At 38.2% G+C, this 24,364-nt stretch overlaps 1 protein-coding gene across 8 annotated transcripts in view; it reads left to right on the top strand.

The window, feature by feature from the left end:
• VTI1A (vesicle transport through interaction with t-SNAREs 1A) overlaps positions 1 to 24,364 on the top strand; it is a 365,759-nt gene that overhangs the window by 105,277 nt on the left and 236,118 nt on the right. The window lies entirely within an intron of this gene.

Below are 24,364 nucleotides of genomic sequence, written 5' to 3'. Positions count from 1 at the left end.
GAATGTACATTAATGTTAAAAAGGTTGAGGGAGATTATTGCTATGTGCTGCCTTGAAGGAGAACAGCTCCCCCCTCTATATTTGACTGGAGACCCATAGTATGTGTTGATTGAAGGAGATTTATGGATGGCAACGTATTTATCAAGTTTATACATGAGGTAGCAGAACAGGTTTTATTCAGCCTTCCTATCACCTGTACCATAAAACAATAGGCCTCTGTTTAATTAGCCTAATACAATTGTTAAATTGAAATAATGTTTTTGATTTAAAATATTTAATGCATGCGCTTAGTGTCTTTTCAGGGAAAGGCTATTTTAAAAGAGATTACAAATCACAGTATCATATGTTACGCTGACAGGAAACAGCTATTGAAATGTTAGCCACAAAACACCATGCTTCTTTAGATTTTTGGCACTGGAGGAAATAGAATTTCGAACTTATTCGAAAAAACTATAATGCTTCACGTTGAATGAAAAAGACTTATTTTTATGTTTTATTTATATTTTTTCTCAATTTATTTTAGTTTCACAAATAACAGTGAAAATCATGATGCAATAGAAACAGAATTCTTTCATGTGTGCCTCTCATTTTTCAAAACCATATCATATTTTTGAACCATATTTATAACTACACAACTGAGTAGTTTTCACATTATCAGTTAATGTTGTATTATACTTTTCTACACATAGGCTGCGCCATTGAGCCACTAGTCAAAGAAATGTTTCTTGAACTGCCTGTAGTGCTTGGACGTGGAATGTAGAGTAAATGGAAATGAAAAGGACCGGCTATTAGCTTTTTAAATGTTTGTCGCTATAATTAATACAGAAAAAAAGGCGTATTTTGATATACTTAACTAACAGTTTTGGATCTTTTAAGATATTTTCTAATAATTTTAAATTTACTGCTTTTTTAAAAACAGTTATTCTTTCAAGTTTTAATTATTATTTCCTCCATATATTAGTAAGTATATAAGAAAAATATAAATCTAGAAGAAATACAATTTTTAATTTAAATACGTTAAGTCATTTTAGTATTTTTTATTGACTGAAGAATTATTCAAATTTATTGTAACTGAAAAGGTAAACACCATTTAAAATAACTTTGAAGTGTCAAATATAATTAACATAAATATGTGCCTGGAAATTTTACATTGAAACTTAACTTTCATATCTGCATGAGAAATTTGTGAAGTCCAAGTGAATAGTGTTTCTCCTGTAATGGAAGAGAAACTGTTCAATAAATCTAAATAAGAACAGTTTGTTATTATGAATACATACTGCATTTTCCTTTTATTGCCATTAATATTGGAACTAACTGATACATGAAAAACTGTAGTAATATGTCTATTAATTTTTACCCTTTGATTCAAGAATATATTAAAATAATAGATTTTAAATAATATTTACAACTACATTACATTTCAACCTAAATGTTTCTTATATGTTGGAAAATAAAATTTTAAGTATAACCTAACACTTTTGTTACATATATGAGAAACCTAAATTTTATATATAGTTCATATATATATAAACTAACTTTTATATCATTTTTGATCTTTGCATTTTGTAGAGCTGCAGCTTTTGACAGCAGAGTGCTCAGGAACTATTTCTTTGCATAAATTCATTTTGTGTAAATCACTGTTTTCTTACTTAATAATTAGAATGACCTTGAGAAAAGTGAGCTATTGCTCTCGGCTAATGGAGAAGTTTGGGACTGAAAATTTAAGCAATAATATTTACAACTAACCCATGGCAAAAGTGCCAAAAACATTGGTGTGATTGGCAAATGAGGCTCCTCCTTGGATCCCCAGCGCCCGAGGCCTCACGTGCCCCTGCTTATAAACACTTACCCACGAGCACCCCATTGCTTCATATGCGAATCTTCAGGGGAAGATTTCTAGAAAATATGTTCATCAGTCAGTTACATGTTCAGGAGGTCTTCCCCGTTGTTTATACTGAGGCTGACTCAATTTGGACACAATATCTCGGTTTATCCTAAGAAAAAAACCTTACTTGGATCAAATAAAAATCTGTTGTATGTAGTACAGCATAGAGCTCATAACATAATTTACTTTATAAAATGTGGTTTGTTAGGAGTATAATTCTTACCAGTTTATGAATTCATAAATGAGTGGCAGTTCTATTTTTCATTACCGAGAATATGATGTGAAAATGTATTATTGCTTCCATTTATATCATCTTAATTTTATTAAGAAAAATAAGTCTCTGATATTAAATAATCATATTAGAATTAACAGTGTGATTTGAAATTTACAGCATCAGGCTAACATGTATTTTATTTCTTAGTGTACTTAAATTTTTTTTTTTTGATAGTGAATAGAGGTATCAAAGCAAAGGTAGTGTAGCTCAGACTGTGTGCTGGGAATCTGCAAAGTTGGGTAATTGATATTGCTAGTCTATTACTTGTAGAATATCTCTACGTTGTGATTTAAGATACTCAGGAAGTGCTGTATTGGTGATTTGTCCAAATCAAAGAGTAACACAGTTACTCCAAAGGGTATGGTCGAACATGTCTCTCTGTTTATGACCTTAGATTGTCTGGCTCTTTCTGGAAAGGAGGACTGTTTTAATTGAAGAAGAGTACTAAGAATTAGCACTTAAATAGGGCACACATGTATGTAGGCAGAACTAGATTGGCCTTTGTTTAGAATGTTACTGCTTCCTAAAATGACTAGATTGACTTTCACTATTTGGCGGTCATGTTTGATATCATCTCACTTAAAGTAAGGCTATGTTATGTACCCAAAATTCATCGTGAAGCCCAAGGTGATATTTCACTGCTGTTTCAGAGCAGCTGAAACCGACGTATCAAGAGAAATATGCTATACCTGTTAAGATACTGTGGACAGAGAAAAAAAAAAGTATGGTCTCAAATATAAGCACCAAATTACAAGTCTCAGAAGGAATTGCACACACCAAGATGTGATGGAGCTTTTCGTATTAGCAGCTCTGTGTTCCTGTGCTCCAGGTATGGAGCCAAGAGAATTGTTTACTAAACAGTGTCAGGTGATTCGCCTTTGAGAGGTTGGAGAGTTCTAAATAACATCCCCAATCTTATCCTATAGCATTACCCAGCAGCTAAAAATTACCAGGTACGTTTAAATGGTCATATTTTACTAACTTGTATGGTTTATTCAATTTGGGGATTATGAAGTCTTCGTGCTTTTCCTCCTGCTTCCTATAACTCTCCTTTGACCACCTCTTCTTTGTGCTTTTCCGCCATGGAGCAGACGCACTCAAGAGGTGCAACTCACATAGGTTCATTACAGGCCTTCTAGAAGTGCGGAGGGGAGCAACCATTTGTAGAATGCCTTCTGTGACCCAAGCACACACTTCATTCAATCTTCACAATAATCTTAGAAGGTAGGTGCTGTTGTTCCCATTTTACAAGCAAGGAAACTGAGGTCCAGAGAAGTTAAGTACCCAATCCAAATGAAGGACCATCTGAAGTCCTTTCCCTTATTTTTTTTCATTATTGCATGCTAAAGTGTTTAGTTATCCCAGTTGACTTCTAGTATAGAAAACAGAATTGAAAGGTAGGTTGGAACATCTGTTGGGTTAATACTTTGAAGGCAGAGGTAGCATTTTGCCCTCTCCATGGAGCCAGCTCCCATAGCAGTGTTATCTGTAATGCTGCCGGCAAATATCTGTACATTGGTGAGAATGAGAGCTGACTAGCAAAGAGGGTATCCAGGGAAAACTTTGGAAGGTGGTGATGTGATGTTGCTACGAGCACGCTTCTGAAAGTGGGTAGAAAACTGCATCAGTACCACCTGGGTGCTTACTAACAACGCAGCTTCCTGTGCCCCGATGTTGATTGACCAGATCAGAATCTCTGGAGGTGTGGCCCAGGCATCTTCACTTCTAAGAAGTAACTTCTGGTGTTTCTGAAGCATACTGTCTTCTGAGGCTTACTGCTTGCATGTATGAAGCATGCATGAACCTGAGAGCACCTGTACTTTGAAATTCCATGAGCTTGTCCACAAACTCTGTTTTTCTCTGGAGAATTGTCTTCGTTTTCAAAGTGTCCGTTTAATACCACCAGTTGCCTGCATTTTGGTGCTCAGATACTCGAAGACATAATTAAGGCAATTTCTTCTTTAAAAGCTTACTTTAAAAGCTCACTGCACAGTATCTCATACAATTATATGGCTTGTTTATTTGTTGGTCCTTTTTCAAATACAAAGTGAAATGTTACCCTGAACAGCATCATAGTAAACTATAAAAATTATCTTTTGTGAAAAATGAAGTCAGGGCATACATCTGGGAATCCAACAAACTCTAAACTGCCTGTGTACAAAAATGTTTTTTAAGTTTGGAAACTGATAGCTGCCTGAAGGTCGCATATTTAAGGTCAGTTTCCCTGTTTCCTTCGTTTTTGCCCTGTGGCAAAGCAAGGAAAGACTTCCTATGGAAAAAAAAGGAAAGAAAGAAAAGAAAACCCAATACTGGCCCTCCAATAGCAAAGGAATAATAAAGATTGAGCCTAGAATTTCTAATTGTTCAGATATACTGTTCAGTTGGATAAATTCACATACAACATATCTCAGATTGAAAGATCAGTGAATGTTGACCCATATCTTGAGACATAAGCCAACAAAGGTAGTACCTTTAATGAAAGAAAACAAAATATTTAAATAAAGTGTTTAAAATTAAAATGAAACATTGTTTTGTATAACAGCCTGAGTACCTCTGTGCAGGACATTTCTGTGAAGAGGCTAAAATGCCGGCTAAATTTTTGTATCCATTTTCTCACCAACTTCTGGCCTCAGTGAAGGAAGTCAGCACATTTTGTCTCCTTCGAGTTACCATCTATGTTAGAAGTTTTCCACGTGCCTCCTTCCTAGTTTTTGCTGAAAGAACTGAGGTAAGAGAGTTAATAGACTAATAAGAACAGTTCTGGTAAACATTTATTGAGCAGTTACTGTGTGCCAGGCACCATGTTAAAGAGTTTATGTAGATTATTTCCTTTAATTCTGAAACAGCCCTGTGAGTATTATTATTATCCTCACTTTACAGATGAGAAAAATCAACAACCAATGCAGCTAGTATTTATCGAGCATTTTCTATGTGCTGGGTACTATACTATGCTATCCCCTATGTTTTCTTAATCTTCAGAGTATTCTCTTTGTGGTATATGGGTATTTATTTTTATTTCACACATGAGGAGATTGAAGTTGAGAGATGAAGTGGCTAATTCAAAATGAGATTAACTGGCAGGTATTAGAGTTTCCGTGGCCTCTTGATTCCCCATTCTACTTGATATTTGTCCTAAGCTGCAAGTAAAAAATCTTCCCATTTGTTTATTCTTTCCATGTTTATACTCCAAAGAAAAGACTAGTAATGTCTCATACACCCAGTGATCCATTTTAAGGAAATATACATGCTCTTTTCCACGGGACAACACTAACCTTGGAAAGGTATCTTAGGATGCTTTAAAAAAAAAACCCCACAACAAAAACATGCATTATAAGGTAGTGGTTGAGAGCACGTGCTTGAATTAGACTTCCGGTTTAGGTCCTGCTTTACTAGCTGTGTGACTTTGGAAAACTGATCTATCTCTCTGGCTCAGTTTCATCGTCAGTAAAATGAAGATAATGATAGCATTTTTGTGTACCTAGTTAGCTCTCAGTGAAAGGTATTAGTGGTGGGTGTTGTTGATGTTATTCCTCCATCTAAATCCTTAAAAAGGTTTGTTTTTGCAATTCTTTAGTTGTTTGCTTATTTTACTTCTCAGCCCAGCCCTCAGCAGAAGGGTTAAATTAAAGTAAGAAGGCTAGACACCATGAAGTAAGAGAGTTACCATTAAAGAAAAAGAGCCATAAAACTGTCTTTAAACAATCAAATAATGGCTGCTTGTAATAATAACGTTAAGTCAATTAAAAAAATGGAAATGTTCTCTATTGTTTGTTTAAGGAGACAATAAAGTGTATTTTAATGGTGTATTTTAGAAGATTCTCTTTAATTAATCAAATAAATGTTTGTTGCTTGAAGTTAAATCAGTTTAAATTATCTGGAAAGTTTTCTTTCCTAAAATACCCCGTTTCACCACAGTGCTAGATAAATGAGTTGTTACCCAAACCCTATAATGCTTTAAGTTTATTAGGGGTGACAGATGCAAAATGCTATGAGGGTCGTACATGTAACCACGTAACATAGTGAGTTGAGCTTATCGTAGCTGAATTTGAGGGAGCATATCCCCACCTAAAGTTGGCGTTTAAACACATTGTGCTGGCCAAACAGATGTGACTGGAGCCAGCATTCAGCCCAAAATTCGTGACCCCTGGAATGGATTGCGTTCGAGGCCCTTAGTGCTCACTAGCTGTGTGCGTGTTCACCTTGTGGCATCTGCCCCATTACCTGAAATAGTCTAAGTACCTTGGGAGTCAAGACTAAGCCTTAGACTTCTTTATGCCCCCGTTTCCTGCCCGGTGCCTGCATTAAATGGTTCTGCAACTCTTGCTTATTACAGAGGGTGTGTTTATTGGAAAGAAAACCATATCCACGAACTCCACCAAACAACATCCATGAAATTGTTCCACTGATACACATAAAAAGACAATGATGTTTGTACGTTTGGTGAAAATGTTCAAGAAACGAAAAGGTAATACTGGAGCCTAAGGGAGATTGTGTCTGCTGTCTGTCTGCTGTCTATCCTACTTACCTGGGGGCAGTGTAATCTAAGTGAAAAGACCATGGAATCAAAGAGATACAGATTTTAATTCCAACTTCATCATGTCCTTGTGCCTTTAGGAAAATTATTCATTCTGTACTTCCTCCTACTTCTGGAGATCCCCGTATTTTCTAGCAAGCTCAGTAAGAAACGCTTTAAAGATGCATGTTAGTTGAGGTAGATCCGAGATCTAGTTGTGAGATGGCCCTTCAGAGCAACAGGTCCGTCATGTTGCCTGAACAAGTGAGGCAGTAATCCTAATTCCAATAAACAACTTCTCTTTTTTTTTCTTTTCCTTATTTTAAATGAAATAGAACTAATGCCAGAGTCTACTTTAACTTAGGTTTTATACTTTAACAATGTTCCCCCAAAGTTTCAGCATATGATAAAATAAATCGTTAAAATGTTTGATTCTTTTTCTGAGTGTAACCTTTCATTTTCATCGATGTCTGCAGGTTCCTAGTGAATACTGTAGCTTTAATTCCATTTTATCTGAGTTACTTAAATTATAATACTTATTGTATTCTCTGACTCATTGGTTCCCAGATACCTGAGTTTAAAAAATCAAATCATATCAGTTAAGTGACGGGTACTGTTTTAGGCACTGGAAAGAGCATGAATCTCATAGGCAAGACAGAATGAAATCAGTGAGTACAGTGTAGAGGGATGCATTGGGTCAGGGAAAACTTTAATGTTCTGGTCTAATTATGGAAATTCCCAGATGAAGAAAGGAAAACGCTAGCTGAATTTTTTTTTTTAATAAAATTATTTATTTATTTTTGGCTGTGTTGGGTCTTCGTTTCTGTGCGAGGGCTTTCTCCAGTTGTGGCGAGTGGCGGCCCCTCTTCATCACGGTATGCGGGCCTCTCACTGTCGCGACCTCTCGTTGCGGAGCACAGGCTCCAGGCGCACAGGCTCAGTAGTTGTGGCTCACGGGCCCAGTTGCTCCACGGCATGTGGGATCCTCCCAGACCAGGGCTCGAACCCGTGTCCCCTGCATCGGCAGGCAGACTCTCAACCGCTGAGCCACCAGGGAAGCCCACGCTAGCTGAATTTGACTTGGCTGGCAGTAGGCTCTATTGCTGAATTATTTGAATGGTGGTCCCCAATCTTGAACCCCAATATTTGCATTTTCTCCTTGAAATGATTTAGCTCAACCATTTCATTTTAACAGATAAAATAATTGAGTCCCTGATGCATTAAGTGACTTTTCCATGTTTACACAGCCAGTCAGTGGCAGAGGAAATATCTAGATTCCAGATCACTGTTGTACTTTGCTTCACTAACATGCAATTTCCATGACCACAGGGACCTTGTATGGTTTGCTCACCACTGTATCTCTCTTTGGTGCTAATAGTAGGCACTAAATAAATATCTGTTGAATGAATGATTGATTTCTCTCTTGAGATTTCACAGCCTAAAAATCTTTTTGCTTTCCCTCACCTAATGATGTCTTTCTCTTGGCACAGAAAACTGATGAAAGTTGGGTAGTATTCCAGTAGCTCTTTTTCAGTTTCTGGTTTACCGACATACAGATCTAATTTATGGATCTTTTCATTATAATCTTTGTAGATGTTTTCATAAATATATAAATCAAGATATTCTTCATGTGCATTTAAATATCACTGATATTTGTCCTCTCTTTGCAAGAATGGATTTTGATAACAGCCAGAAGTATAGCAGTTTTCTGCTTCCTGCAGTAAACATTTGTTCTGTGTCCATCGTGTTTTCAAGAATGTTTGGTTCATCTTAGTCCCTGATGTGTGTGTCCTCCAGGGAAACATGATGGCCTTATTTTATAGCTCAGTTGAATTAACATCATCTTCATTTAAATTAGAAAATTTGCAAGTAATTACAGAACTAAATTACCTTTTACTTTATGAAATTAATTAATGTTTAAGATATAACTTGAAGGATGGCGCTGTGTTATTCTTGTGGTTGTTCATGAAGATACAGTCAGAAAATCATTTCATTGCCTTGTTTACTTTCTAGGCAGCACTGGAGGCATTTAAGACAATCTGTGTGATAGACTTCATATTTTTACCAGTTAGATTGTTCTTTTCAATTAATACTGTTCCATTATTTTCCATGATGTCTTCTTGAAGTGAATTGTTTACAGTTACATGTTTATTGTACAGGAAAGTTTAAACCTCTCAGAGTGTCCTTGACGATTTTCTGTTCATTCTATATGTTTACCTTTTGCCCATTCTCATCCTGCCTCCTCTAAAAAGGCCAGAATGTCCCATTTCTACTTATCAGTTGCTCTTCCCTACCTATATTCTATACACATACTATTAATATTTTAGTATGCTTTTAATTACCCAGTCATTTCTGAAGTACAATGCACTGTGCTGACATGCAGGTGACACCCATATTTAATAGTCTCAGAACTGTGCCATTCTCAAAATATAAACTTTGGAATATAGAGAAAATAAAATCTTTTCAAAGTGGAACTTTGGAATAAGTATCAAACTATCAAGAGTATTTATCTTGGGGTGGGATGTTGATTATAAGGTCCTACCCCTATTATCTATAATGGTAAAAATTTAATAATGCATTACTTTCATAATCAGAAGATTTAAAAATAAGATGTTTTCTGGTACCTACATCAAGAAGTCCCTTGTCCTATATCTGAGTGCGTAATATGTCCAGGGACTGGGTCTATACATGTCAGGGCCGTATTTTTTCAAATATTTTAGATCATGACATAGTAAGAAACACATTTCACATCACGTTGCATATTACACACATATACACATACATAACTGAAACATATTTCATAAAACAATACCCTTTTTAGCTGTGGGTAATGTACACTAATATTTTCGAATCTTTTTTTTTTTAAAAAAACAAAATTCCAGTCTTGATTTCTAAATTGATTTTACAGTCCACCTACAAAGTCACGATCCACAGTTTGTGTTAGGGATACACAGATAAATCCTCTTTAGTCCTGATTTACAGTTTGTGTATTGTAATGGGGAGCGTAAAACATGCAGAGGTATACCGCATACTGTAAACGCTATAAGGTAGTATTTCCCAAAGGTCCAGCATTTATGAACCACAGCCACACTTTCCACCTCATCTATGTACCACCATCTAGTTTTATTTACTTAATAGTTTTCTATCAATCAACTTTAAAAAGACTGAAATTTTGTATTACATGGCCTTGTCCTATGTGAAACCATGAGTTAGATGCTCCAGTTAAGTTTTTTCTAATACCTAAATACATAAGTAATTGTATAAATATTAAAGTAAAAAAGATGTTATGTACCAGCAGCAGACCTCACACTCCTTGATAAACAGTTAAAAGTGAAGAAAAAAAGTGACCCAATAATAATTATGTTTTAGGAGGTGACCCTGGCCAATGGCATATAAGACAGCCCAGAGGAGAAAGAGTGGTAAGGGAAAGCATTTAGGACACTGTGGCAGCAGGCTATAGAAGTCCTAATTAAGGTTGAACTAGAGTTGTGGAACTAGGAATGAAGAAAAGAGGACAGATGCAAGAGACATCATTGAGGAAGGATCAACAAGTCTTGACAGTTTGGCTGTAAGGACAGGTGATTGGGGGCATGCAGTGACGGGAGGGGTGAGGAGAAATCCTAGGTGGTTCCAGGGTTTCCATTTGAGTAAAACGTGTCCCATTAACAGAAAGGAAAATTGAAAGGAGGAATGGGTTTTGCAGGGAAGATACTGAGTTTTAAGGTATCAACAAGGTGCCCAGGTAATATTGTTGAGCAGGCAGCTGGAATTTGGGGACTGAAGCTTAAGAATGAGGTTATAGCTGGATATGTAAACATAAGTCGTCCTTGAAGTGATGATAATTTAAGCCTGTGTACTTCAAACTTTAGCCTTTTGAGTGCTACTTAAAAGCTTTTTGCCATACTTAACCAATACTTATACTCTTACTTAACATTTAAAAATCTGTTTTAAATTAACTCACTTTTTAAAAGCACAGCCCATTCTAAGGGACTTCCCTGGTGGTGCAGTGGTTAAGAATCCGCCTGCCAATGCAGGGGACACAGGTTCGAGCCCTGGCCCAAGAAGATCCCACATGCCGTGGAGCAGCTAAACCCTTGCACCACAACTACTGAGCCTGCGCTCTAGAGCCCACGAGCCACAACTACTGAGCCTGTGTGCCACAACTACTGAAGCCCACGTGCCTAGAGCCCGTGCTCCACAACAAAAGAAGCCACCACAATGAGAAGCCTATGCACCACAACGAAGAGTAGCCCCCGCTCGCCACAACTAGAGAAAGCCCGCACGCAGCAACGAAGACCCAAGGCAGCCAAAAAATAAATTAACTAATTAAAAATAAATAAATAAAAACATAGCCCATTCTAAATAATAATATCTGTGAAATCTGTGAGTTTGATGTGATGGATATAGTTTTTTAAAATACCCATGAAAATAAATGCATAATTACCATGTTTCATGATTGTAAGATGCACATCTTTTCACAATTTAACGTTTCCGAAATTAGGGTGTTTTACAGTTGATGGCATCTTACAAACTCTGTTGGCCAGGCAGCGGTGGAGATATACTTGTCATTGTCAGTACATGAGCCAATTTGGCGTGCGTGAAAAACTGCAGTCTCTCAACGTTTCAGTCAACAAACCATTTAAAGATCTTTAGAGAAAAGAATATAAGTTTTAACTGTTGTCTGAGAACCTGACTTTCTGGTACAAAGAAGAAAGCATGGAGACTTGCAGAATGAGTATCAGCACCATGGAAGAGAATCCCAGAGAGAGTAGTTAAGACACTTAAGAAATGTCACATCCCTGATGCTCCTGATGGCTCCGAGGATATCAATGACCTTGAGCTGAAAAGTGGTTCAGAAGAGTTGGACACTGATTGTGAGAACAATTTAGGAAAACCTTCACCCATTTGTTTTGCTTATATCTCCCTCTGTGCATGCGCAGGAGTGATGTATAAAAAAACTCTCTGAGAAATCTAAAAGATCTTTTGAATAAGTATAAAATTAAAATTTTAAGTGATAAGAAAGCATTGTGTCATAATTTAATTGGCAGCCGCTTTCTAAGTAGTATATTTTAAATGGTGCATCTTATGGTGGATGCCATCCAAGGTTAGATTAAACAAAGTATCCAAATAAAAAAATGTCAGTTCATGTTCCACTTAAAGTCATCTCATAAATACTACTTTATGGAAGCACATTTAAGCCAGAGGAATAAATAAGATCACCAAGAGAATATTTATACAGAAGAAAAGAGCCTTAGGATGCTGAGGAAAGTCTGCATTTCATGGGAGAGAGAGGAGTCAGGGTGTGTAAAGAGGGTGAGTGGATGACTCCTGGCAGTGCAGCGTCATGGAAGCCTTAGAAGGAGAGAGGTTTTTTTTTTTTCAAGAAAGAGAAGTAACTGAGAAAAATCTAATACTTCAGAAGACCTGGAGAGCATTCAAAAAGATAGGAAGTGGTGGCTTTGAGGGGTCAGAGAGCATGAATAGTGGGGAAGTTGGTCCTAGACTTTTCTTTTTAAGAAAAAGTGAGTAGAGAAATAAAAACGGTGAGGACTGATAAGGATCAGAGTTAATATTTTTTTCCTTAAGCCTGAGAGCCCTGGGCATGTTTTGGGAACAAGAGGTAGGAACTGGTAGAGACGTAGTGATGCCAATATGAAGAAAAGTAACTGCCCATTTCAGGACCTGATGACGTGCAAAGGGGTGGAATCAACAGCACGCATTGAAGAGGTAACCTTAAACGCTTCCTCAGAAGCAGGGGTGAAGGAAAAGGGAGGTAGAGTGGATTTTGAATAATGTTGAGTTCTAAAGGAGAGAACTTCAGAAGGTTCGTCATGATCCCAAACAAGGAACCCTGTTACTCCCTGACAGTGAAGGACAGGGTCAGGGGCTTAGAAGGAGGTGGGAAAGGCTCAGAATAGTTGCTGTAGGAAATGTCAAGGGGACTCAGCACGAGCTGAGTCAGAGGTGGCTGAGTTACCGTGAGTGCCCAGCTGAGGTCTGGGCGCACGAGTCTGGAGCGGGCTCACTAGTGTGGTCTCGCAGGTCTCCCCAGGATTGCTTGGCAGACAGGAGTAGGAGCCAAGAAAGCAAACAGTGGAAAGTCGCCGCCTGTTGAGAACTGGCAGAGTAGGCATGACAGGAGAACAAAGAGGAGCGATGGTAGGGTAGCAGTGAGTGCAAAGTTGGAATGGCTAACCGTGGGAGGTGGGCCAGATGGGGAGGCAGTGGGAGGCCAAATCAGGGTGATGGACAGGAAGAAAAGGGGGGCCCTGGGTGATTGACACTCACAGTGTACACAGAGAACCAGGAGGCAAGAGAAGGAATGTGAGAATCCAGTTGGCTGAATGGAGATGTGGAGGACTTCAAGAGGTTTTAAAAATAGAAGACTTAGCAATAATTATGTACCAGAATTATAAACGTACATGTCTTCTTAGAGGGCAGTTTATAGCCTGGTGGTTAATAGCAGTAGATTTGGATTCAAATCCAAGCCCAGCTAGCATTTACACACTCACTGTATGACCGCTTGAACATAAATTTTCCTTCCCCACATCCACTCTGCTTTGTTTCTTGGGTGACAGACTCTGTATGGACCACACCAATGGGCTCCCTTGCCCTCTGGGTTCCAATTAGGTTCACCCAGTGGGGAGCGCTGGCAGGACACGGAACACAGGGAGGAAAGGAAGGTCAGGGTATGGATTCTGCCAGCTCTCTTCCTGTGGTATTGCACTGAACTGGCTGCATCCGTCTCCAAGGCTGTTTCTTTCAGAGTCCTGGTAACCACTTCCTGCCCTCCCACTTTAAGCCTAGCGGTCGTAACTTGCCCACTGTTAGCTTGTCCCAGGCTAATGTGCCAGGCCTTGTGGATTCCCACACCTTTTAAATAGTCTCTTTATTAAAGACTGCTTAAATTACCTAATTTGATTATGTGGTCTATTTTCTATTGGGACTCTGATAAAATCACCTTGGGGAAGTTACTTAGGCTTTCAGCCTCACTTTTCTAATCTGCAAGATTGAGATAATAATAGTACCCACTTCACAGGTTTAGTAGAAGGATTAGATGTGATCATGTAAAATCCTTACACAATGCAGGGCATATAGTACGCCCTTAATAAATGATGATGATGTAGGATAGACTCTGGAATTTCCATTTATCCATGTATAGATTTATGGAGATCTATAGATCAGGGACAGAATGTTTGTGTTAGCAGGTAGCATTTCCTGCCCACCAGTGGCAGAATTGAAGGGGCAGATTGGAGAAGGAGAAACTCTCCAAGGTCCCTCCTCCCAAAGGCATTTAAGATTGATGGGTCACAACTTAATTTGTGGGGAGAAGTGAAACACGCAAAGTACGCACCACTACAATTGGAATATCTTTAACATACAGTCTAAGTAAAAAATAGCGTGCTTGATGTGCAAGTGCAGCTTCAAGACAATTTCTCTGACCCTCTCCTCCTTGACACACCTTTCATAGTCCCTGGAAATTGTAGAGCCATCACTGGTCTTCTTGATTGTGGAGGCTTCTCTGGTTTTCCTGATTATATGGCTAATTGAAACCATTGAACGCATGGCTGTGCCTTTTAGGTGGCACAGAAGTAGTGGTTTTTAAAACTGGGTTCAAGAACAACTTTGGTAGAGGAGCAGCTCTGAAACTCTTACCTTCTTTCATTTGTTATGACTTAACAAGGCAATGCTTAGACTTGGTTAAGTGTTCTGAATTATTAAGCCATAATAGCAATGCTATCTTCTACTTGGTTAGAGCCTTATAATTTGAAAGTGTTTTTAGTCACTTTTCAAAAGTGGAGACGTCGTCATGTTGTAAACATGAAGCCTCTGTGAGGCCAGCCACCAGGAGGCCACCATCATGCACCAGACTTTGAAGGACACCAGTGAGTATATCTGTCTTATTTATAACAACCTCCAGGAAAATAAAGACTGCAAACCTCCATCAACTCAAGTTGACCACTGACCGTGATACTCAGGAAGGGAGGCATTTTTGCTGATACATGTATTCACACATATTCACATGTATTCACCGGAGCACTTCTGTAAACTTCACAGATCGTGTAAATGGTCACGTTTCATGTCCTATATGCGCGTAGGCACCTTACAGAGATAAAGCCGGAAAGGGGTCATAGTAAAAGGGTAAACAGTGATCAAGAGCAGGCTTCCCATGGCTCAGCTGGTGCTTTCATGATTCTCTTGTGCTTTTTGGCCCTGGGTGCTGCCGACAACAGCAGAGGATGCCTGTGGCTGTGCTCACCTGGGCACCATATGGGGTTTTAAACCCGGGGTAACAACTTCCATTTGCTAAGTCTTGTTATTCACTCTCTCAGGCCCCTAAATTTGCTTTCGAAAACCCTCAAATCCGGACGCCCTTTCTGCGTGGGATATATTTATGTGTATATCTGCTTTATCAGGAATGTGGTTGCATTCAGGTCTGTTGTCCTAAGCGCCTTTGTCGGTAGCTGCATTCCATGCAGTTCGGTCTTTCAGCCCCACGTATTTACTAACTATTCAAATGCCTTGTGGTATTCACACACAGATTATGTAAAATAAAAAAAATACATTATTAAGGCAGTGGATGCTGTGAATGGATTATTACAATTTGCCTATCATGGTAATGGCACCTGTTAGAGGTGTGATACAAAAGGCAGTGACAGGCAGTGTAATTTAGTAATTGTGGCCATTGTACCGTATGGCTGATCAGTTCACCAGGCAAGTACAAAGGAAGCAGTGTTATAGCAGAGCAGGGGTGCGTATGCTTAATAGAGAGAGCTAGTTGTGTACTGAAAGAGACTTTTGGTGGAGGGCTAACTCCCAGGGGGCAACTTCGAATGAGTTGAAAAGAATGAACAAAAGTACAAAAATGGTACAGGTTTTCCTATTTCAGCTCTTAAAGTGACAGACGAGTTACGTTGGTGCACGTTGCCAGCACTTTCTTCTACTGCCAGAGTAGCTTTTTTTTCCAAAATACTCCAAGTTGCCTTGTCATATGGCAGTCACATCTAATGTACCCTTTTCTTCTCCTATATGTAAAACATTCTGTGTCAAAGTTCAGATCTAACTGGCATAGGGGGGCAAATTCACTGAAGTTTGAGAAAACCATCTGTTTACAGTCTACAACAGTATTTAAAGAGCACGTAACTGCAGATTCAGAAAAGATACAAGTTTATATATCCTCTTCCTCTATTAATTTCCCTGCTCTCCTTAGCATTATTTTAATATCATGGGTGGTTTTGCTACTAGTCTGAAAATTCTAGCGTACTACCAGTCAGTGTAATTCAGGCCGAACTTGGGCATCAAAATGGGTTACAGAAATTAATAGGAAGAATTTATAAAGTATATTTTTCTCCTTACCTCAAGAATTCATGAAGTCTAGCCGTTTCTCATGGCTTTACTGAGAAATACTTGAGAGGAGAATGAGGGAAAGCACAGTAAAAAGGACAAATATGCCAAGATGACTTTTGTATCTCAAAATAATATGTCCTGTGTACCCTGATGTCAGATGGACCACCATGCATCACTCCCCTGTGATGTCAGGCAGAGTATACCTGTGATGTTAGGTAGAGTATAGAATGTGCCTTTGGAAACAGCAGCTTCCTCCACCTGTTTCTTAACTTGCTTTATTGTCCCTGTTCAAATTGTGATTGACAGCAAACTGAGCTTTTCTCAGGGTGGATATTGAATACTTTTTATGGGCCGGGCAACGTACGAAGCTCTTTATAAGCATTTCCACATTTAATCTTTGCACCAATCTTTGGAGTATAGGTAGAATTACTATCCCCACTGAACAGATAAGGAAACAGAGCCTCAGGGAGGTTCCATAGCGTCCTTCTATGCAGTGAGTTGGGATGATGTATCCACATTCTCTCCATGTTTATGTATGTTTTTATATATCTCTAGAGAGGGAGAGAGATATAGAGAAAAACAGTACACTTAATTCTAAGTATCCATGTTATATTTGTAGTGAAGGTTGACAGGGTTTTGAAAATAGAATTCTAAAAAATTAGTCATAAGATTCCAGAATCTTATCATGGAATAAAATATGAGCATTTTGTCCCACAGTCATTTTAGTAGCACGGGCTACATGAGCTAAGTCCTTTATTAAAGGTGGATCAACTTGTAGAATATATAATGCTACGGGGAGCCAGCCCAGTTTTAATAAAGGGGACACACAGAAGAAAATGTATACTACAAAATGTCGATTCACATCTCAACTTGTATAAATAGTGTTGCAGACAGTACTAGACATGTGTGAATGGGTGAGGTATGCCACTGTTCGGAATCACTCATGCAAGGGCTTTGGCCATCAGCCCGACGAAACGGGCGTGCCACTTAAGAGGGTGCCAGCTGAATAGATGGAGTTGTATGATACTTAAAACATGATTCTGTACTTGTGCTACATAGAACAGCGATTACAGCTTGTTACTTTTCTTTGCGCCAGTTTTGACATCTGAACATTTTTAACTGAAAAAGAATGTCATTTTCATGAAAGAACTTCCTGTACAATAAAGTTAGCATTTATAGTCATCCTAACATATGAAATGATTTGATAAGCTCGAATATTCTAATAGGCAGAAGTTTCCTTTTTCTGCTTCCTAGAAATCATTCCAAAGTTTGCAGAGTAGCCATGGGGAAAGATATAGGGGTTTATTTCTGGCATCAAGTTGTACAAAGAAACAACAAAGTTATGGATTTTGGGGGGAGGGTGCTTGTGTCACGCGCCCTCCTCCGCCTCTGCATCATAATTCAGTAACTATGGAGAGAATTAGCATACCGACAGAGCGCATGTAAACAGTATTCTACATCTGTAATCTAGCACTCAGCAGAGAAAGCATTGGGTGTTTTGGACAGACAGAAGCAGAATCAGATATCAATATTCTCTAGTTTAAAGACTGCACTTACGTCTGATAAAACCACCTGGGTTTCCTCAGCGGCTGAGGTCAGGGATGGCGGCCGCAGACCCGTGTGCCCATCAGACTGCTGGAGTCAAGTCCTCTGTTTGTGTACAGTGTATAAATGGGAATGTGGGTAAACACTGCCCTCTCCAACCGCATAATTACGTCGATTGCTGAAAAAACCCAGAAGTGCACCAAAATATCACAGGGAAGCTATTTCTAACACGACTTTGCTCTTTATGGCTAAGTGGCAGCCACTGTTTTTTTTTTTTCCTTCTAAATTATGTGTTCTTGTTTCAAGCACTTAGATGATGCAAAACAGATTTTTGTGGCAACATTCTTTTTCGCAGCCAAAAAAGCATTCAAGGAAGAGCTGTACTCCGCCCAAGTTGCTATTTATTCTGGACCTTTTGTGTTATCGGCATAAACTCATTTCATTTAGAAAAGAGAAATAACCTACTTTGGATTGTTTTTTAGAACTGCTAATAATGCCAGTAAAATATCTAACAATGATGGGAAATGGAAGTCTTCAAATGATCAGTCAGAAAGGAAGACGAATAAATGAAAATAATAGGTGCAAAAAATAATAACCTTTCTCTTTATGGTTTTTCAGAATGCTCAGAATAAAGCAGATTCTTTCCCACAGAGACCTACTAATTCTTCATCCATAAAATAAAGGGTAACTTTGCGATTGCCTATGACCTCTAATCTCAAAAACAAGTCATAGTTTTATTATCAGTCTTTTAACATCCACTTCCTTATCTCTCTGTCCTCCTCTCCATTTTTTTTCCTCTGTCTCTGCTGCTTTTCTCTGGATCCCTCCCCCTCCTCTTGCCAATCTCCTTAGAAACAATTGCAGTTAGCAGAGTCGGAAGTCAAAACAGTTATTCTCATAGCCATGGTAAAAAAGACCAAAGTAAACAAATTCACAATTTCTCATTTCCAACATCTCCATTTTGCACATCCTATTATCATGGCACTTAGTTTTAGGGTAACCACTGGTGATTTAGTTGTCTAAAAATGGCCAGTGGTTTTTTAGCAGCAAACATGTTTTATTCTTTCACGGACCTTGAAATTTAAACTCAGAAATTCCACATCCATACACTTAGCTTGTCCTAGCACCATCCATTTATATATGTAGGTTCCTGTTTTTCATTTGTTTGTCTGACTTTCTTAGGCTTTAGATTTAGGATCTGAGTAGGGTATCATATGTTTCAATGGGCCCTGATGCCCATTGCTGAATATATCTTTTAATAGGTATTATAATTAATTGTTGCAAGAATGCTTCAGTTACATCAAATTTGTTGGAAATTATTACTTTTTGGTTTCTGGTGTTACTAAACGCATATTCAACGTTCCTCTGCTCTATAAATGTTCTTAGTGAATGCTCTTTTCCCAAAATTCATGTAACACATTTAATACTTGCCATGTACCTGCCATCGCAATAGTTACTGTGAAGACCTCAGAGGAGTATATGTTCTCAAGCGTCTATAACACAGAGAAAGAAAGTTAAACAATATCATACTAAAAACTGGGATGGAAACTGGCACAGAGACTAAAAAAGAATATGACTAAGGGAAAGGAATTGGAAAGAATATCAAGGGAAAAGGACCTAGCTCTAACTGTTACACATTAATGAAGAGGAAAAAAGAAAGTTTAATAAACTTTGATGAAGGAGAACCTGTAAAGTGGTATGTTAAATGGAATTCTCTGAAATTCGATATCAAAAGATACCTTTGCAGAAAATGTTGAAAATTTAATACTATTAAGTTACACTTCTTAGAGAATTAAATGTAACGAGCACATTATCTAGGGCTGCTCCCATAATTTGGATGGCTTAATTAGTAAATGCACAAATACAGCTATACTCAGAATTAGATTCCAACTGGTATAACTGAAATTATAAAAATGTATTACAAAAAAGTAGTAGGATTTTTTGAAGATTATTTTTCCCTCAACGTTTGAGAAGAAAGTGACTTTTAGACTTGCCTTCTTCCCCTCCCTCCAAATTCCTGAACTGTTTTAAGTGCCTCTGATGCTTTCTTACATCCTTAATGCATTGTTTTAATGAGGAGAAGGGTGTTTGTGTGTGCATGTTTGTGTTTTACCCTTAAATTGTGCTTTGTTGGTTTTAGTAAAATAAAGTCGAAAAGCCACATCTTTCCCATTGAAATGAAATTAAAAACCACTGCAGCTCTGATGTCATGAAAGAAAAATGAGGGGGATTTAGACAGGAAAATTGTGCAAAGAAAACTTTATGAGGCTTTTAAAGGAGCTGATACAGTGTCTTCTAACTTGAACTAAGCTGCAGTTGTGTGTTCAGTGTATGTGTCTACATTGAATGTACTTTTATGAAAAGAAAGAGTAGACAAGCAACAGAAATATATACGGAGATATGAGTGGCCTGGAGCAAAAAGCAATAAATGTAGTTTTTCCAGCTCCTCCAAAAAAGCTGCAATTTAGGCCATATCATTACAAAGTTTTTTTCCTTTTGAAAAAAATGACTAATTTCTAAAGCAAATCCATACTAAAAAGTAGTACATGTAATAAGTTTCAGAGTATTACTTCAGGATAGTATGTACATAGGAAATACCACTTGTTGAATGTTTGAAGTCATTCAGTGAAAGACTGAAAATGTTATGTTGTAACACGTTTGATAATTATGCTTATTCAGTTCGGAGCTACTTTTATGTTTTCCTTTGAAAAGAATGATAATACCCTCTTATAAATTGAGACCATAAAGAAGGATGAGGCTGTGCTTCGTTCCGAATGGTTTAAAGGCAGGCTTTTTCTGAGTCTTTCTTAGAACTGCAGGTAGGAAGTAGCGGTGAGTAGTAATGCGTGGACCATAAGTTTTATGAGCTCTGCCAGTCCGTATGCTTCACACAGTCTGTCATTGTGTAGGGCTTGAATGCATTATAATATGTGTTCAACACGTCCTCTTAACTGGCAGCGTTAACTTCCGTGCACGTCATCACTGTGTCATGAGTTTGTTTAATCACGTTGCTCCTTTATTCCAGGCTTTGTGCAGCTCTCTTACCTCCCCTCTCACCTTCAGTCATGCTCAGAACCCAGTTCCTGGCAGGAAGGGAGGTATTTATTTCAGTCAGAAACATCCATGCAGCTTTCTATAATCACTTTGCCTGTAGATTTCAACCCTATGCTTCTTCATCTTTTCTTTTCTTCAAAGTTTTACATTGAAAGGGCAAATGTGGAAGATTTTTGCTTCTAAGGAAACTGTTTTATTTGCCTTAATTATTGTGTCTGAGAACTGGTTTGTCTTTATAAAATTGAAACCTCTTTCCCCTTAGAAATGGAGGAGGGGGGAGGAGGGGAAATGAATTGCAGAGAATAACATCTCACTTATCTAAAAATAATAGTAAGGAGAATAGCTAACATTTGTCAAGCACTCACGATGTTTAGACAGTGTTCTTAGTACTTTACATGTGTCAGGTCTTCACAACAACCCTCTGAAGTAGGCATCATTTTTGTCCCCATTTATAGTGAGGAAGCCGCAGAGAGTTTGGTAACTTACTGAAAGCAGCACTACTAGAAAACGGTAGAGCGGGGATTTGAACCAGCACTCTGGCATCAGAATCTGAATTCTTGACCAGGAAATTATTACTACACACACAAGTATTAAGTCATAAGAGAAAAAAATTTATGTTGCGAAAGCCTGAATTTATTTCACAAGAATTGCAATGTGCATTTCCTTAAAGATGATGATTTATAGTTTTCTTCCTTTTTATAGATTTAATGTGTATAGGGATTGAAGGGCCAAACCTTAATGTTAGGGTGCTATTTAAGTGTAGATTTCTAGTTGTCATGATACAATATTTTTGTACTCAGAATATGAACTCAGTAACTGAACATAGCTTACTTTTCCACCAGGTTGTTTTTGCCCTAATCTCTATTAGGGGTATTTGAGTCCTAGCCATGTTTCTGATGTTTAGCAAGAGATGAAAGTTGGTAGCCACTCAAAAGCCTATACGTGGGTGAGTTGATATCAATAATTTTTTTTGTTACTCAGAGATGATAATGAAAATGTATGTTTAGTGAATCAGGGAAAGTTACAAAGAGGAAAATAGAGTATTGGATACACACAGAGCAAGGGTCTACTTCTCTCTATATGTGTGTATGTGAAGTACATACATATTTTATATATATATATATAATTTATTTAATTAGACTATTTATTTATTTACTTATTTATTTCATTAGACCAGAGATTGGGAACAAGAACAGAAGATGTGCCCAGGATAATAATTCGTGTACAGAAAGATAGCCACAACTCTAGAGAGAAGTAGCTTCAGCTAAGGTATCTCTGTTCTGGGCTGTAACGGCATTCACAGGCATTCAGCTTCCTATTGTGTTATCAGAATTAAGTTACAAGAGATATTTTCTGAAACAATTTTATATTTCTTAGTATATGAAATTTACCTTCTCAGAGCCGTAACCACCTCTTGCTGTCAAGATAAAATCCAGACATCTCAGGCTGGTGTCCAAGACTCTCAAGCTCCTTCCCCATATTTCCCAACATCTGTGCTCCAACCATATCTGATTATCTGATTATCCTGCAAATTACTTGGCATGGTGGACAGAATGGACCCCTGAAGATGTCCATGACCTAATCCCTGGAACCTGAGAATATTTTACAATACATGACAAAAGAGACTTTGCAGATGTAATTAGAGAGCTTAAGATGGGGAGAGTTTCCTAAACTTGATGGGCCCAGTCTAGCCACATGGACTCTTTTAAGCAAAGAACTTTCTCTGGCTGGAGGCAGAAGAGAATTAAGCCAAAGGAGAAGTTGGTGAGATTTGAAGTGTAAGAAGGACTCAGTGTACCTTTGCTGGTTTAAAGGCAGAAGGAGCAATGCGATGAGGAATACAGACAGTGTAAGGGGCTAAGAGAGGTCTCTGGCTGATAACCAATAGTAAAGCATAGACCTCAGTCCTGCAACCACAAGGAACTGAGTTTGGCCGACAACCTGAAGGAGTTTCAAAGTAGATTCATCTCCAGAACCTCCAGAAATGAATGCAGCCCTGGCAACACCTTGATTTTGACATTGTAGGACCCAGAGCAGAGGAAGCAGCCGTGCCCACCTGGACTTCTCACCTTTAGAACTGTGCAATAATAAATTTGTGTTGTTTTAAGCCGTAAGTTTGAGGCAATCTTTTCTAGCAGCAGCAAGTGCCCTTTCTCCACCCTTTCTAACTATCAACATCTGTTCGTCCTCCAAGGCTTAACTTGAATGATATTTCCTCCATTAACACTTGCATGAAAGTCCCAATCAGAAAAACCACTGCTCCATCTGTTGATGCCATTGGGTTTCTGCCTGTGCAGTGTCATTTCTTCATTTGCTTAACTTGAATGATATTTCCTCCATTAACACTTGCATGAAAGTCCCAATCAGAAAAACCACTGCTCCATCTGTTGATGCCATTGGGTTTCTGCCTGTGCAGTGTCATTTCTTCATTAGGCTTTGTGATGCATTTAGCCGTCTGTGTTCATCTCTGCCCTACTAAATCATAGCACTTGGAGCCGATGCTTTGGTTTATATCCATGCATTATTTGATATAGTACTTTGTACACAGTAAGTGCCCAATTCCATAAAGGTTGCATTGTGAATGTCATCCTCAGAGAGCCTATAAATGATTAGACATGGTGCCCACATACACCTACTCAATCTGCAAATTATGGGCATACAAGGCAAAAAAAAATGTTCTTACCCTCATGGAGTTTACTGTCCAGTGGAGGAAAGGAAGATATTAATGATGTAATCCTGTCAATAAACCTAAAATTAAGCTCATGAAGGAAAGGGATATATAGTGCTGTGATACAGTGCTTTATAATCAAGTTTTTATCAAATGAAGGACTATGCAGCTTTAAGGAGAAAATTCATAGGCATCATTTCAAATAGACTAGAAATAGAGACAAGCATCTTATACAAAGAATGAGGATGACCTTCTTTCCCATCTTCTTAAAGGATGCAATGAGAAGTGACATTAAGCTGCAATCTGAAGAGTTTAGGTCGGACCAGGAGTTTTCAACCCTGGCTCAATGTTACAGTCAGCTGAGGAACTTTTAAAAATTACTGATGCTTGGGCCCCACCCCAGGCCAATTGAATCAGAATCTCCAGGGTGGGGTGTAAGCAACAGTATTTTTTAAAGCTCCTCAGCTACTTAAGATGCCAGTGAGGACTGAGAACTACTGCTTTAGTATTTCCGGTGCATTTTCAGATGTCTTGGTCAAAGATAGACAGGGTTGTGAAGTGGAGGCAGTGAAATACCCTTCCTCAGGAGGAGCTCTGCAATAGGATAGGAAAAGCCTCCTCAGGTATCAGTGTTTCTGTCTAAAAGCAGGCCAGTGCTGATTGTCTCTTGTTTTCTATTTCATAACATTTATTGGAACTTTTACTATAAAAGTAAGGGGTTTTTTTAATATAGAAAATTTAAGAAAAATAGAAAAGCACACAGAGGAAAATAAAAATTACTCATAATCCCATAAACCACTCTAAACATTTTTGGCAAATATTCAAGCATCACAAGCTGGTGGATGTGTGTATATGTGAACACATTTATGTAGGACATGTGGTCGCCCTTTTTTAAACCCGGTCACATCACAAATGCACTTGTTTTCATCCTCTGTAAGCATTCAAGTTTGTAACCCCTGAAATATATTTATATATATATATATTTTTTTAAAGCCAGCTTTTAAAAAAATTAATACTGTATGAAGACTTTTCCATATCATCAAATATTCTGCTGAGAAAAAAATTAATGGCTGTCTA

This window comes from Stenella coeruleoalba, assembly GCF_951394435.1.
Source record: "Stenella coeruleoalba genome assembly, chromosome: 16".
Classification (NCBI taxonomy): domain Eukaryota; kingdom Metazoa; phylum Chordata; class Mammalia; order Artiodactyla; family Delphinidae; genus Stenella; species Stenella coeruleoalba.
The sequence above is the reverse complement of the archived record's forward strand: the minus strand, read 5'-3'. Positions and strand labels throughout refer to the sequence as shown.